At 49.8% G+C, this 15,226-nt stretch overlaps 1 protein-coding gene across 2 annotated transcripts in view; it reads left to right on the top strand.

Moving 5' to 3' along the window:
* The first annotated feature begins 11,033 nt into the window (after nt 1-11,033).
* SLC45A4 (solute carrier family 45 member 4) overlaps nt 11,034-15,226 on the top strand; it is an 85,035-nt gene continuing 80,842 nt past the window's right edge. The window contains exon 1 of one of the 2 annotated variants that reach the window (XM_015618003.3): nt 11,034-11,125. The gene's annotated coding sequence lies outside the window, so the exon portion shown is untranslated. Of the gene's footprint in view, nt 11,126-11,451; nt 11,699-15,226 lie in introns of those variants that run through there. The other variant, XM_015618002.2, reaches the window with a different exon arrangement.

The following is a 15,226-nucleotide window of genomic DNA, read 5'->3' as shown; positions in this document are numbered from 1 at the left end:
CTATTGCAGGAACTGGCCCTTGGAAGGTATGAAAAGATGGTTTGGTCACTTCAGAGGTTCAGGATGATTTTGCCACTTCCTGTTAACATTTTCAGGAAAAGCTGGGCACCCAGTGGGAGGAGGAGAGCAAACACAAGGCGATTGTCTGTGTAACTTTCAGATACGTTCACACAGGCAGCTGTGCAGTGAATGGTCCCATTGAAAGTGTTTCAAAGCTGGGCACGAGATTGGTCACAGAAAAAAAAAAGTTTTTGTTGGAAAGTATTAGCACTGGAACTAAATACCTGTTGTGCTCTGCCCATGGCGAGGTTGCAGCTTATCTCCCCAGCAGCAAGAAAGCAACACAAACCCTCCAGCAAAACAGCAAACAGCAGCAGGATTAATCAATAACACCCAAAAAGGAGACAGTGCAGGAGCAAGCTGTTACTACTGTACCCAGAGGCCAGATCTACTCTAGGAAGCCACTTTAAAGCATTCGAGGATGAGACAAATAAGGGCTTTTAAGATAAATTACTCTTTGCAAAAGATCCCTCGTGATAGAGTTTGCACGGGTCCAAACAAGGTAACACACAGGTTGTGGTGGGAACCAGGGCCACTGTTCATCCTCTTGAGTCCTAGCAGGGTAAACACAATTCTTGGGACAGTAGAAATGTCAGAGCCTGCACCAGGCAGAAATTAAATACACAAGGAAAACTGCTGATACTGCAGCCAAGGGGATTGAAAAGCTGAACTGACTTAGAGTGGGTCACTTCCACAGTGCTTGGAACTGCCTTCAAATTATCCGGTCAAATGAGTGTTAGATAAGCAGAGTCCTTCTGGGCCTTCAGGGGAATTCAGACAAGAGGGTTATTCAGCAGCTGGGTGATAACTAAAACTTTGTGAGGCAGGTGGGGGATAAATCCCTTCTGTGACCCAAGACAGCTGGTGCTGGAGGGCAGGCTGGGAGGGTGCCCAAGGAAACTGGGGTGGCTGAGCTGGGGCAAGGTCAAGGGTCCCTGTCTGTCCTGCCCAGTCACCACATCCCTGAGCTCTTTGAGGAACCTTAGTTCAATAAGGGATTTTTTTTTGCTCAGATTTTTATTTATGTCAGATTTCCTAAGTGGCCAGTAAATCCCCTAATGCAATTGCTGTGCATGACTGTAACTCTGCTCCTGACCAACAACTTTTACCTCACCAATGCAGGGCTCTCAGAAGTCCAAAGAAAGGTTTTTCCAACACATGATGTGAAAATGGTGGATGAGGAGAGTAAGGTGTTTGGGATCAAAGGGTTTAAGCAAAGCATGGGATCACAGTCTCTCTGTCCCCTCCATAACACCATAACAGGTGAGGAGAAATCCCTGTAGAAAAGCTGGAGGATGCCCACCCTCAGTCACACCTCAGACTGTAGAGATGGATAAGAGATAGAGAGCATTTCCATCTGGTGGAGACCATCTCTGCCTGCCTGCAGCCAGGGCTGGGCCTGCTCTGGGACCGTGGTGAGCACTCTGAGGCTCTGTGCAGAGGAGGGACCTGGAGAGAACCACATCTGCGGTCTGGCACAGGGCTATCCTTGGACATAGCCTGGAGATGGAGAGGGCTGGGAGACTGGAGTCTGGCTGCTGCCAGTGCGTCACTGCAGAGCTGGGCAAGCTGCCTGTTCCCTAATGCCTCCACTCCTGGCAGAAACTGGGATACAGCTCTGTCCCCACACTGAGCTCTGAAATCAACTGAAAGAAGCAGGGATTGTTCATTAGCCATCCCAAGCTTGTCCCTGTGATGCTTGTGAAGGGAAAGGGCTCCAGCAGGGCCACGTACACAGCTGCTAATAATTCAAAGTGTATCAGTAAGGTCAATGAAGGACACTAAAGTCATTGCTCCCCCTTCTCTGTCCTTTCCTCTTCTTGTCAAAACAAAAACCTTCTCTTTTGTGTGCTGAGAAGAATGGAATCATTTAGGGTAGAAAGGTCCTCTGGGCATCTCCAGTCCAATCTTCTACTTCAGATTTTGGTCAGGATCTTACCCCGGTGACTTGTGGTTATTTCCAGGTGTGGAGATAGCACAGTGTCCTGTGTACCTGTCCCCTCTCCAAGTGAAAAAAGTTTCCTTTGCTGTGCAGGGCTTCATAACAGAAATGTTCAGACTGGAGAGAATTTGAATGTTCTGTGTGGATGCACCAGAAGGAACAAATGGCAGAGAAGGGCTACACAAGCAGCACATTCTGGTGGCACCTGGCAGAACAATCCAGCAAGACCTCAGCACATCTCTGTACACCATCTCAGGACACTCAGGATAGGACACAAAGGCCAGTGAGTAGATCCTGGTGACTTTCAGACATGGGACAGAATAGAGAGGTTCAGCTGGCGACATCCCTTGTCCTCCATGGCTTTGCAGGAAACCCTGGACAGATGACTTGGCCTTGAGTGTTTTGGAGGCAGACTGGTTGGTACACATAACTGCTGTGGGCATGAAAGTCGGAATGCAATGAGTGACAACAACTTTTTTTTTTTTTTTATTTGGGTTTAAAATTTAATCAACTCCAAACAAATATCTCCTGTTATTTGTCAAATATCTGCATGAGCAGCAAGAACAAGCTTCTGCAACTTTGGCAGCAAATCTTTAAGTAGTTGCTGATGAGAATTAGCTTTCTCCATTGCAATCCACGTGTCTCTTCTGCCCTGCCTGATAAATTGGCTCCCACATCTCCATCTCTGCTGAGCAAAAAACTGATTAGGAGCAGACATTAGAGAAACAAACAATAGAAGGTTCCTGCCGGTTTGGAGATGAAAGGGTGCTTTTAAATCATTATGAAAATAACTGAGGGGGGTTTTCTTCCTCCAAAGCAGGAGCCCAGATCAGCTTTTAATTATTTCCTCAGCCCTACAGCCCCCTTGGGAAGTTATTGGCCTGGCTGGTTGAGCTCATTGTGGCCTAGAAGCAAGAGCAGGAGGCTGCAAGACAGGATGTCTGGGCTCCCCTCTGGTTCTGTCCCTGACCTGCTGTGGGAAACACAGCTCAGCTCTGCTCCTGATGGGCCAAGCCTGCCTGAGGGGTGGGTTTATGCAGCATATGTCACTGCAGCTCTGGTTTTCACTGAGTGACCACTATGGCACTTTAACGCTTCCTTGTCTTCTGGAAGTGTCAGGAAGATTAGTTGGTGCTTGCTCAGCACTGGACCGATGCAAGGGGAGGGGGAAGGTTCCCTGCCAGTTCTTCCTTCTCACTGAGCAGATGCAATTCTCCCTCAAGTTTTCAAGGCCTGCCAGGATCTCTGTGCTTGCCTTTGCCTCCTCCCCTCCTGTAGCCTTTGCAGACCAAGGTCCCAGATCTCCAACCAACATGACAGGAGCCTTCAATGGGAAAAATAAAGGCTCTTAAAAAGCCCTTTCTTTCATATCTCTTTGTTTTTGTGTCATCATAGAACCACAGAATAGTTTGGGTTGGAAGAGACCTTCAAGATCTTCTTGCTCTAAACCCCCTGCCATAGGCAAGGACAATTTCCACTACCACAGGTTGCTCAGGGCCCCATCCAGCCTGGCCTTGAACACCTCCAAGGATGGGGCAGCCACAGCTTCTCTGGAAAACCTGTGCCAGGGGCTCACCACCCTCACAGTAAAGAATTTTTTCCAAACATTTAATCTAAATCTGCCCTCTTTCAATTTGAAGCTATTCCGCCTTATTTGAAGTTTGAAGCATTCCATGTCCTATCACTGAAGGGCCTTGTCAAAACTCCCTTTCCAGCCCTCATGTAACCCTTTTAGGTCCTGGCAGGGGCTCTAAGGTTTTCCCAGAATCCCAGGTTATCATCTACAGGCAGCACAACCCCAGCCCTAACAGCCTCCCTCCCTAGCAGAAGTTCTCCATCCCTCAGAGCATGGCCCAAGCTCCACTCTGGACAAGCTGAGAAATACCCACAAAGCTGGCTTGACCATCAGCTCTGGGGTATAAAAAGTCCCCCTGACAGCTCTCTGTGCTTTCCTCAGCTTTCTGTGCTAATGCAAGCAGCACAATTCCCTTTGTCTGAGACACTGTCAGGAGGAACTGAAAGTGGTGACACAGCACCACAGGTGACACACACCCCAGTGCCACTGCACCAGGGTGCACAGCCTGGCTGCCTTGCTCTGAGCACACTCTGCAATGCAGGTGCCTTTCTCCCAGGGGTGACCAGCCAAGAGCTGCACCAGCTCAACAGCACAAAGCCAAGGCACGACCTGTCTCTGGCAGGGACATCCCATTTGTCTCATCTGTGGTCCTGCTGGCTTGTCATTCCCCATGCTGAGCACTGCCTGCATTCACTGAGCATCTCCTGATGCCTCCAGGTCTGGTCTGAGCTGGCAGAGAGTCTGCAGAGAGCCCTGCACATACCCCACAGGGCTGCTGTGTCCCACAGATCCCTTCTGCTGTGTGAGCACAGGTCAGGGTATAACACAGGCACAGCTTGTAGGAAGCACAGACAGACCATGTGCAGCCAAGCTGGTCAATCCCACAGCCCCGTGGGGTATGTCAGGAGCTCTGGTTTTGTGGCCATGGCCCATGCTTGGCAGACCTTCCCCTTCCACCACGTCCTGATCGCCCTTTCATGTTTCCCTTACTCCACCCTTTCTCCAGCCACTGAACTGAAGTGAGCACATGTGCTCTGCTCCACTCTGCAGAGAGCTGTGGCCATTTCTCCAAGCCAACAGTGCCATGGGAACAAACTACGCTTTTAATGATTTTAATTATTTTAATAAGAATTATTCCCATACGGGGAATAACCACGGAGAGCGCAGAAAAGAAAAACAGTGGCAAACCAGCACCACAGCTCTGCACGGCTAAACTACTCTTTGAGGAATGAAGAAATTCCATTTTCTGTGACCCTGCATTTGCCCTGCTCCACTCTCTCTTTGCTGCCTGTAGTTTAGACACTGCTATGATTCATCCCCAGGATACAAGAGACAGGTTAGCTCTCAGTTACCTTTGATCCCTCACACAGCCTGGTGCCTGCAAAATTCCACATTGCCACCAGCTGAACCAGCTGCTGCACTGAGCCAGACACTGAGGCTCCTCTGTGTTGCAGATCAGCAGGGCTATGGGGCAGGGATACAAAACCATTGCTTCAGGAGAGCAACACATATCTGGCTTCAGTGGGGAAATAAGTGGAATTGCTTCCAGCTAAAGGCTGACTTCAGTAAAGAGCATTTGACTTCATGCCAACCCCAGAGCCAGCAGATCTTGAGGGGGAAAAAAGCAACCCAACAACAGAAGTTCAAAGTGAAGCATCCTGTACTTGGAGGGAGGTTTCATGAGGCCTTCACTCAGGGGATTTTTTTAAACCTTATCCTTAGGATAACCAAAAGGAGGGCAGGAATCTCAGCAGTTGAGAGGACCTTCATCTAGCCAAACAGTCCTGAAAGCTTTCTGACAAGGAGGATTCTCAGGTGACCCAGCTGTGAGCAGTCTCTTACCATGCTGGAGCGTCTGCTGAGGCAAGACTCCTGCTGCTGCCAAACTTCCCAGTTTCAACAGAGGGAGTATGAGGCATCAAGGAGAACTTATGCATCCATCTCCTTGCCCTCCATCTCCATGCTTCTGATTGAGCACCATCTCCTTAAAGCCCAGGTTTCCCTCACCAAGCACCTCTCTGGTCCTCCATTCTGCTCTGCACGTGCACATTCCAGTGCCAAGGGAGCAGCTTGGGAAGAGGGCCAGCAAACAAGGGGGTGTGCAGGACCCCTGCAAGCTTTTCTTGCAGGGAAACTGGTCTGTTGCAGGCAGAGACACTGCACATCCACAGGTTTCCCTCATTTCAGGCACCTCTTTCACTCAGATGTTTGTGGTCAGCACAAAGACAAATCACAAGAATGGCTCCCTCAAAGTCTCCCCAGATTTATGTGCACAGGAAGCAGAGATTTTTTAAGCAAAGCTGCAGAGCATCTCCTGGCCATGTAACAGACTCACAAAGCTTCTCATGACTCTGGCTAAGAAGGACCAGTGACCAGCTGCTGGTACAGAGTCACAGGGTTTAAGGCACATGGAATGAACAGTGCTCAGCAATCCGCCCTCTTGCAAAACCCAGCATTGACCACTTCTGCCAAGCCCACAATTTCCTTTTGAGCAATAATTTTGCTGTGTTGATTTCCAGAAATGGAGAACCTACTGTGCATCAGCTACCCCAGGTGGCTGGTCACAATGGTCTGCAGCCTCCACCAGTTAAAGCCAGGAGGGCAACAGACTGACTGAACACATCTGGCCTCTGCTCCACATCTGGATGTAGTTTGGTTTTCCCTGTGGGGCTGTTGTTCACCCCTTGGAAAGTCTTTGCATCTGCCTCATCCAGACCAGCTCCTTCATTTCTGAACTTGATTGCTGCTTTGGGCACAGCTGTGTCTCATCATCCACAGTGACCAAAGAACAGCTGTGCTCTGTTCCCTGCTCTAATGCCCTTGATTCCCCTCAAGGCCACATTACACAAGGTCTTCTCAGATGTTCAAAAACCAAGAGCCACCTCAGGACCAGGAAAGGCCAAATAAACATCTGCTGGACACTTTTCTCTAAAGAAAACCACAGTGAGGGTGAAGGACAGACACACAGGACCTGTGGATGTTATTATCTGAGTGTACTTTTATTGAGACTGATGTTTCATGTGCTCTCATATTCTCACTGACCACCAGCACACACATTTTTGGTGATCCTGGTAGTGCCAGCAGCCTGGGATCTCAGTTCCAGTCATCCCGCCTTCTTGAAGGCCCACAGGTAGAGGCAGGTAAGCTGTCCCCAGATCATCTCATCTTCTCAACCAGAGGCTGCTTTAAACCCAGGGACAGCCACTTTCATGGCATTCAGGTCCAGTGTGCAACTTGTTCTCCCCAGGAGCATCAGATTCCTGGAGTCACTCTGGGCAACTGAGGTGCCCTATGGTGGAGGTGTAGGGGGTCTGGAAAGCCTGGAAATGCCTTGTTCTCAAGTCAAACCCCAGGCAAGCAGGTTGTTGAATATCTGTGAAAACCCACCACCAAGTGTTGATAAACCCAACCCCCTTTGGAGCCTTTTCCATGACCCCAGTGACCAAAAAACTGCTGACCTCACCCCCATTTCCATCTTGGACATCCCTGTGGCCACTCCATTTCTGCTCTGGTTAGCTCCCCAGTGTTTTCTGACTGAAGTCAAACCTCCTCCCCAGCATTCTATGTTGTCAGAGAAGCCACTTTGCCTTTCAGCTGCCAATTTCACGCGAATCTTTGATTTGCCAGCACCTGCCAGGTGGGACACGGCAGGATCCCTGAACAGTGCAAGAGCCGCAGGGATGATCCACGCAATGCCTGAGCTGCAACCGGATCTGGAGAGGGAACGCTAGTCTGTGAGATCTGACAGGCTCATAACAAACCCAGCTGGCTGGCACATGCACCAAGCCCAAAACACCCCAGGCCAGCCCCCTCCCACCCTTCTGATACCATCACACCCCTCAGCAGTTAATTAAAAAAGGATTAAAGCAAGGCTGTAAGGACGTGGGCGATGCTGAGGTCAAGGGGTGCTTTGCAAACCTACGCCAAGCCCCGCAGCTGGTGCTGGGACAGGGGGCTGCCTGCTGGTGACTCCAACTTCTCCAAGAATAAGGCAGGTCTAATCCAAGACCCAGGCAACCTATCCAGGCTGCTTGCTTATGACTGTGCTGCTCTGTACAGAGAGCTGCAAGGCAAGGAGTGGGATCAGGGATGTGGGAGCCTGCAGGGCAGTTATGGCTTGTTTGGCAGTGCTTCCATGCTGTCCTGCTGGCCCTTCCTGGGGCTTGTGTTAGGCTGCGTCTCCTTCCAGAGCTCACACCTTTATCCCACATGAGCCACGTGCACCCATCCCAACCCTGGCAGTGAGGTTCATCTCATGCAAGCAGCTCTGTCACAACAGTACAGGATGTTCCTACCCGCTCCCTGTTTCCGAAAATATGAATGTTTCGCCAGGGCAGCGCTCAGAGGCTTTTTCCAGCCAGAGTGATGCCAGGTAGATAGGTCCTTCCCACATCCAGCCCCATAGAAAGCCCTGGGAATATGTGTGTGGATGAGGCACAATGCCAAAGAGTCCCCCATTTTACCTGGCTGAGATGCCATGATCATGGATGGCTGGAAGTCACCTCTGCATGGGGACTAACCCTGGGGTTAAAGCCTCAGTATCAGTGAGTTACACATTCAACGGGGCACATTTTTTCACAAGGAGGTAGAGAACACCCTGGCGGACTCTAAGGACACTTCTACCCTATTCAAAGGTGTTTGGGAGCAGACTCCATGACATACTTGGGAAGATCCCACATGGAGAGAAGCAGAGGGCAAAGATCAGCAGGAAGGGTAGGGGCAAATAAAGACACTGTGGAAGATGCAATTTGCTGGCACAGAAACAAGGCAACAGATCGAGGTCTGAAACTCTCCCCTGAGTGACAGGACATGTTGTATGGTGGGGCAGAAGAGATGTCTCAGGCTGGTGATGGACTGCACGAACATTCCTGTTGTGAATCCTCTCAGCTTGTAATCACTGCATGGAGAACTGACCTGCAGGACACAAGGTGGCTCCTCAGCAGTAGCTTCATGTCCCACCCAAGCCTATAACATGGCACCAGTCCCTGCAGGGAAGACAGCTGAGTCTGTGGCACATTAAGTGCTCTGCACTTCACCCAAACCACTCTCACATCCCCCAAAGCATTTTGGTTCAGCCCCAAACCCACCTCTTTCAGACTGGGTTGGACATAACAAGCCTGAAGAGCTCAATAAAGTTTTTCGTGGTCTTTTTACCTCTTTCTTCTATGAAATCATTGCCTTTCCCTCCATCACCTAAAGGGCTCCTGCTCCCTAGGACTGGCAGCTCCATGCAGGACTTGAACACTTTTTTACATCTTAAGTGCTCCCAGTCATAGAATCACAGAATAGTTTGGGCTGGAGAGGACCTTCAAGATCATCTCATTCCAACTCCCTGCCATGGGCAGGGGCACCTTCCACCAGAACAGGTTGCTCATGGTTCCATTCAGTCAGACCTGGAACATTTCCAGGGATGGGGCATCCACAGTTTCTTTTGGCAACCTGTGTCTGTCCCAGTGACCTCAGTAATTGTTGCTATCCCCTAACCAATTCATCCTGCTGTCACCCAGCCTTGGAAAGTTTTCTCCCTCGTTACCTTGCACTTGCCAGAGAATGGCTGATTCATCCACTCTGCCTCAGGCATCCCACGCAGCCACTGATGATTGAGTTACTTAACAATTAAGCAGAACCTTAAATCTTTGCAGCACTTAACATGTATTGACTAATTAATCCAAGCCTTATCTGAGGTAGGTTAGTTCAGTCTTGTGTGTAGCTTCCAAACATGCCCACGGCCGCCTCATTGGTCAAAGGCAGAAGCAGCTCTACAGAGGTGATGGGAGGTCCACCATCCCCACTGCCCACCCTTCAAAGACAGACCCATGTAGCATTGCCCTTCTGTGCTGTGACTTCAGAGATCACTGGGCCCAGGGGACCATGTCCCCAGCCCAGGACTCTTGCCAAGCTTGCCCTTGAATGGCCTTTTCTCCATCTGCATCTTCCCTGGCCCTCCAGGATTGCTTCATTCCCTGCTCTCCCACCCAGTGGGGCTCTGGGCACATCCAGCAGCTGAAGCCAACTTGCTCAGACAAGAGACAGATTGCCCGAGGCTCTGCCAGACCTCGAGTGCAGGTGGGATAAACCTTCCCCTGGGGTCTGGCTGGCAGCCATCCATGAGTTCCTGCTGATGCAGGAAAACAAACCTGGCCTTAGGATGGTGACAGGTGAGCACTGCCCTACTGCATCCTGCTGAAGTGACACCTGGGGGAGCCAGGCTTCCCCCTCAGCCTAGTCACAGGGGCTGCCTCAGCCACATCAAACCCCACATTCCAGTCTCACTGTCAGCAGGGAACGAGGCAGGGAACCCATTCCTTGCATGGATGAGCTACACAGGAACTTTGTGCAGATGAGTGGGATGAGGAGGTGCAGGGACACACCCGGGGTTATGCAAAGAGTCTGTGGCAGAGGTCAGTGCCTCAGTCGCTCCTAGCCTTGAGCTTTGGGAGAGGGAAAGGGAGGAGGTTTGCAGTAGCTAAAGCCAGGGAGTTGGGGACCTGAGCTGGGTTCCCAGCCAAACAAACCTTGGGGCCTGATCCTGAGGAAATCAGCTCATTTTCCTCCAGTGTAGTCATTCTAGTTCCAAGACTAAAGGAAAATACATGTTCCTTGTGCTCCACAGATTCCCAAACATCCTAACCAAGGCAGACATCAAAACTCTTGCCATTCCATGAGCCTCTTGCACTGGAGCACAGGATCCCCCCAGCACAACAATAGAGACCCAGAGATACAAGATTCTCTTTGACATAACATTGACACCAAAATGTTTCAGCCCACCTGAGTCCTCTGAGCACCTCATGCCCTTTTTCTGTCTCCCTGTCACCCCAGGGTTCCAGCTCAGTAATAACCCCAGCCTGACAGGCAGGTGATGAGCCTTTAGAGACGCTTGATGTGAAGGACATGGCAGAAGAAAGGGACTTTGTCAATCTGGGGAGTCACAGAGCAGCCAGGTGGAATAGAGCTTAATCCAAACAACCTCAGGAAAGCCAGGACCAGTGGAGTCTGGATCTGCACAGCCCATGTGGAAGCTGTAACAGCAAGGTGCTGGTTTGAGTCAAAAGGCATCAGCCTGCAGGTTTTATAAAGGTATCTCTGCTGCTTGTAAGAGTGCCCTTCACATGCCCTCCACCTCATGTGGCTAAGGATGGGTTCCTGCCTACTCCATGGATATGACCACTATTTGCTTGCTTTTTAACACATCTAACAACACCAAATGCAGAGGAGAAACTCTTCTTCCTATGAAATTCACCTCAGAAAATCCTGAGTAGTAAAGCAGAGCAACTTGTGGACCAGCACTTTTCCCTCTGGGTCTTCAACCATCACATATATTTATTTTTTATTTTTTTTCCCCTTGACTGAATATGTGCTGATCTCATTCATCCTGGGAAAAGCACGGGGTGTTCTCATCCCGGCTATACCTGGCAAGCTGCACACACTGTGACAGAGGGAGCGAACTTCTGAGCAGGCTCTGCAGTGGCTGCTGCCCGGCTTCTTGTGCCTCTTTCCTGGAGCGAGAGGCCGGCTTCTTCACCTGGCATTCCTGGGAGAGATGAAGGGTAAGTCAGCAAATCAGCTTCATGCACTGCAGACATCCTCTGCTTTCAGCCACAGCAGAATTACCTCAGGTCGGGATTTGATGGTAGCTGGGCAGGAAAACATCAAGAGGGCTTTTTCCTCCTCTCTCCACCTCCTTTGGAGGGAGAAGGCAGGAAAATGTTTTTAACGTGCTGCGTGGAGGCAGGTTGCAGGAGCCCTGGTTCCCGGCATGGCTCAGCAAGCACTGCCGGAGAAATCAACAGGGAACGCTCCTGATGCTATTTTAGACACCGGCAGAAAACGCCAGATAGCAACACCGAATTCGACGGGGCTGCACAAACCCCGGAGCAGCGGCAGCGGCACGGAACGCAGGGACCCGCTCCCGCCGGTGTGTGGGTTGTCAGTCGATTTGTTGATGTGTTTGCTAACCACGACGTTGCTTTGACATGTCAGCTGGCGAGTCGGCGTCTGGATGCTTCGGTGTCATGCAGGCAGCTCCGTCTGAGCCCTGCGGAGAGCAGCTTAGATCCGCTGGCCGGGGTTAAAAATGAGCCGCAGTTAAGCTGTTGAAAGGGATCCGCGCTGCCGCCAACGTGAGTGCTCCGCGCTGCCAGCGCAGGTGGAAGTTGCATGCCTGTCACCAAGGGGGGATGCAGCTCTCGCCGGCTGACTGCCGGCTCCATTGGGAGCGTCCTGGCTTGCTTGCCTGGGAGAGGATGGAAAGGGCATCTTGCGGGACTGCTGCAGCCAGTGGTGCTGCTGAAGGCAGCGTGCGAGATTAAAGGAGGTAGCTGAGCATAAAGATACCACAACAACCCTTGTTTTAGGAATAATGAGTGTAGCAGGGCTGGCTGCTTCAGGAAATGTCTCCTTCGTAAGTCGGGCTGTTTGGTGTAAAAAAGAGCAATTATGCGGGTTCTGCTGCAGCTCATTGTGGTCGGGTTAATTTGGGAAGAGAATGCTTGCTGGCAGCTAAAGGAGGCAGCCTGGCAGAGGGGTTAAAATGCAGAATTACCAGACCAGGCTGGTGTTTTGAAAGGGAACAATAATCTCAAGGCAGGGAAACATTGCTTGGTATGATTTATCTTCTGAAATAGTCAGGAGCAGGGAGACCTTAGCTTAATAAAATTTTTAAAAATATTTTCAAAGACAGACCCTGTTTTGCAAAGTCCCAACGCCACAATGACAGGCACTGCTGATACCAGCTGTCCCACCTGCCATCTGAATGCCAGGCCTTCCCAGAAACACTGCTTGTGAAAGATCCATCACAGGGAAGTTTTTAACACCCCGGTTTTGTGTGTGGGTGCGAACACGCATCTGTGTTTGGGGAGAAGAGATGTGAACTGCTCATTGTACCCCAAACCTGGCTGTGCAGCCAAGGAATCACTGTAGCTGTGATGATGAGTATGAGGCAGGACTGTGCTTTTAAAAGGACAGCCTGGGTGGGTTTAACGTGGTGATACCTCCTGGAGCTTTCATGCTGGTCTTAGGTATCTCATAGGTTAAAATGCTGCCTGTTCCTCAAAAGCTGGTGTCAAATGCCCGGTGCTCCCTTAAGGACATCCTGCATGGACACAGCAAGGATGCGAGGTCCAAGTTGATTTGCAGCTCCAGCTGGGATGGCATAGTGAAAATGCCATGGAGGGCAACTTGACAGGGTTGATTTAGACAGGATGGGGATTGGAAAGGTTTGCAAATAGCAGTGAATCTTCCTGGAGAGAAGGTGACCAAAAGGGATCAAGTAGGAGAGATGGCATTGTGTGGCCCAGTGCACTGGGACAGGTCTGGGATGTGAAGGGGACAAGGAGTGCTCCCTATATAACCCATCACTGTCTGTACTTGTCAGCAATGCACAAAGCCACAAATTAGAGATACTGTGTGTTTGCAAGAAAAGGGGAATTTGCTCCTTCCTCATTTCTCTATTAAACTTTACATTGCAGACTCTGCCTCAGCTCTCCTTCCAGAGGGAAAAGAGCAGTGGCTGTGAAGGCTTATTTTTTAAAAGCAGTAGCACAAGGAACCTAAAGCACAACCTTCCTCTGACATAACCTTACTCTGGTCTCATTCCCAGTGGCTGCTTTGGGACTGACCAGAACCAAACCATTCAGCAGTGCAAGAGCACATCCTCTGCAGAAGCAGCAAGCCTGCACTGGAGGGCTACTTCATTTTCTTTCATTAAATTTACTGTTTGTATTATTTTGTTTAAGACTGTTGAGGAAAAAGGGCCTTCTCTACTGAGCAACCCTATTAAAACTTGCCTGTTAAACCTTACCCCATGAAATCACAGGGTCTGGCTGGTGCTAGTGGCAGTCCTACTGATGGTTCTACTCTTGAAGGTTACAGGAACCAAGCACAGACCAATGTTCCTATTGCCAAAGGCTGGGGATCTGCTGGTACAAGAGTAAGAATGGTGTGTGAGGGAGGGCTTACAGCTCTCTGGCTGGCAGGAGACCTTCCAGATGTCTTTTTCCTTCAGCCTTCACCCAAGGTGAAAAAGGAGATGGAGTGAAAGCTGTCCCTTTATGGCTTGTTGACAGATTGTCAAGCAGAAGTTGGGAGGAGACTCCAGTTAACACCTGGGCATTCCTGTAATTTAGTTCTTTCAACAACTAATGCTGGTTCATGATTTGTGTTCTCAGAAACCTCTTTATCCACCTCTGAAGCATGGCCAGTGCTTTGCTCAGCAGAGATCAGAATCCTGGTTATCACTTGCTATTGACATGGGCATAGCATTTTATCCCTCCCACCTTCCCACCATGAAAAGATGAAGCCCCACCAGCAAACTGATCCAGACTACTCTGTTCTCCTGTGCTGACATCCACAGAGTGCCTTTCTCTGCCATGGAGCCCTGTGTCAGTGCAAGCTGCTCTGAGAGCATGGACCCAGACCACAAACTGGGTGAAGGCAAGGGCCTCCAACACTCCAGAGCAAGGGGAATTGTATCACACGCACAGCAAACACTTTGCCAGCGGCTACACCATATACTGAAGCAAGCACACAGCCTGCAGCTCTGATACAAAATCACTGACCTGAACAGCAGCCAGATCATTTTTCTTATGAGAATGCACCATTCTTAAGCAATTTTTCCAGCACATCCCACGCAAACAGGTTTTCTCTGAACACCGCACAACAGCTTTTGCCATCTCATGCCAGTTCTTGTTTTTCCCTAATGGCAGGGGTTGGGAGGGCTCTCACGTATCCTTGGTTTGTCTGTGCTGGTGGGCACAGAGTCTGAAGGGTGTATCCTCATGGAAAATCAAGCCTTAAACCATTTTATATCATCAGTTCTGTTGAAGACAGAATTACAGGATGGTTTGGGTTGGAAGGGATCTTAAAGATCGTCTATTTACAACCTTAGGTTAGACAAGGTCACACCTTTCTGCAGAAATCTGAGACCCTGGACATTGCACATACATACTAGTTTAATAACACATTCTTCATCTTCTCATGACTGCAACAGCCTTTCCAGGAAGGGCACGTTGACTCCTCCCAGCTGGCATGCAGGGGGCTGCAGAAACAGTGTTGATCCTTCAACACTGACACTAACTCGTGTTGTTTGGGATATTATGCTAAATTATCTGAATTATTGGTGGTAAAAAGGAAATGTGGAGGGAAATGGATAGTGTCGGTAAAGTCTCATTTCCAGCCCAGTGTATTTTGTGCCCACTCTGACCTGGAGTTTAAGCTACTGTGGAAGCAGGGAGAGTTTAAGGCATTATTTTGGCCCAATTTATCAACTTCCATTGCACAACAGCACCTCGGGGCAGCCAGTGTGTATCACCAGATACATTAACTGGGCTTCTTAGTTAGTGGTGAGTGACGGCCCTATGCTATTTGTTCATAACTAAGAGAAAGAAATGGCCAAAATCCCTCTCTTCCCACATGGCAGAGATGGAGGGATGTTTCTACAGGAGCAGCTCTGCTCCTTGGAAGACACTACTTTTTGATTCAAGCTTGCTATCTCCTCATGTCCCTCATTTCTGTATGCAGGAGGGAAGAGGAAGCAAAAGCAGCCATGCTCCTCCCACTTGTCTGGCCCTGGTACCCCATACACTGATCTGATGTGAGGAGCAGGGCAAAAAGGGTATTTATCCAAGTTGATCTAATTAACATTTCCCATG

Source organism: Parus major, chromosome 2 (genome assembly GCF_001522545.3).
Source record: "Parus major isolate Abel chromosome 2, Parus_major1.1, whole genome shotgun sequence".
In the NCBI taxonomy this organism is placed as follows: Eukaryota; Metazoa; Chordata; class Aves; order Passeriformes; family Paridae; genus Parus; species Parus major.
This window is presented reverse-complemented; position numbering and strand designations above follow the sequence as displayed.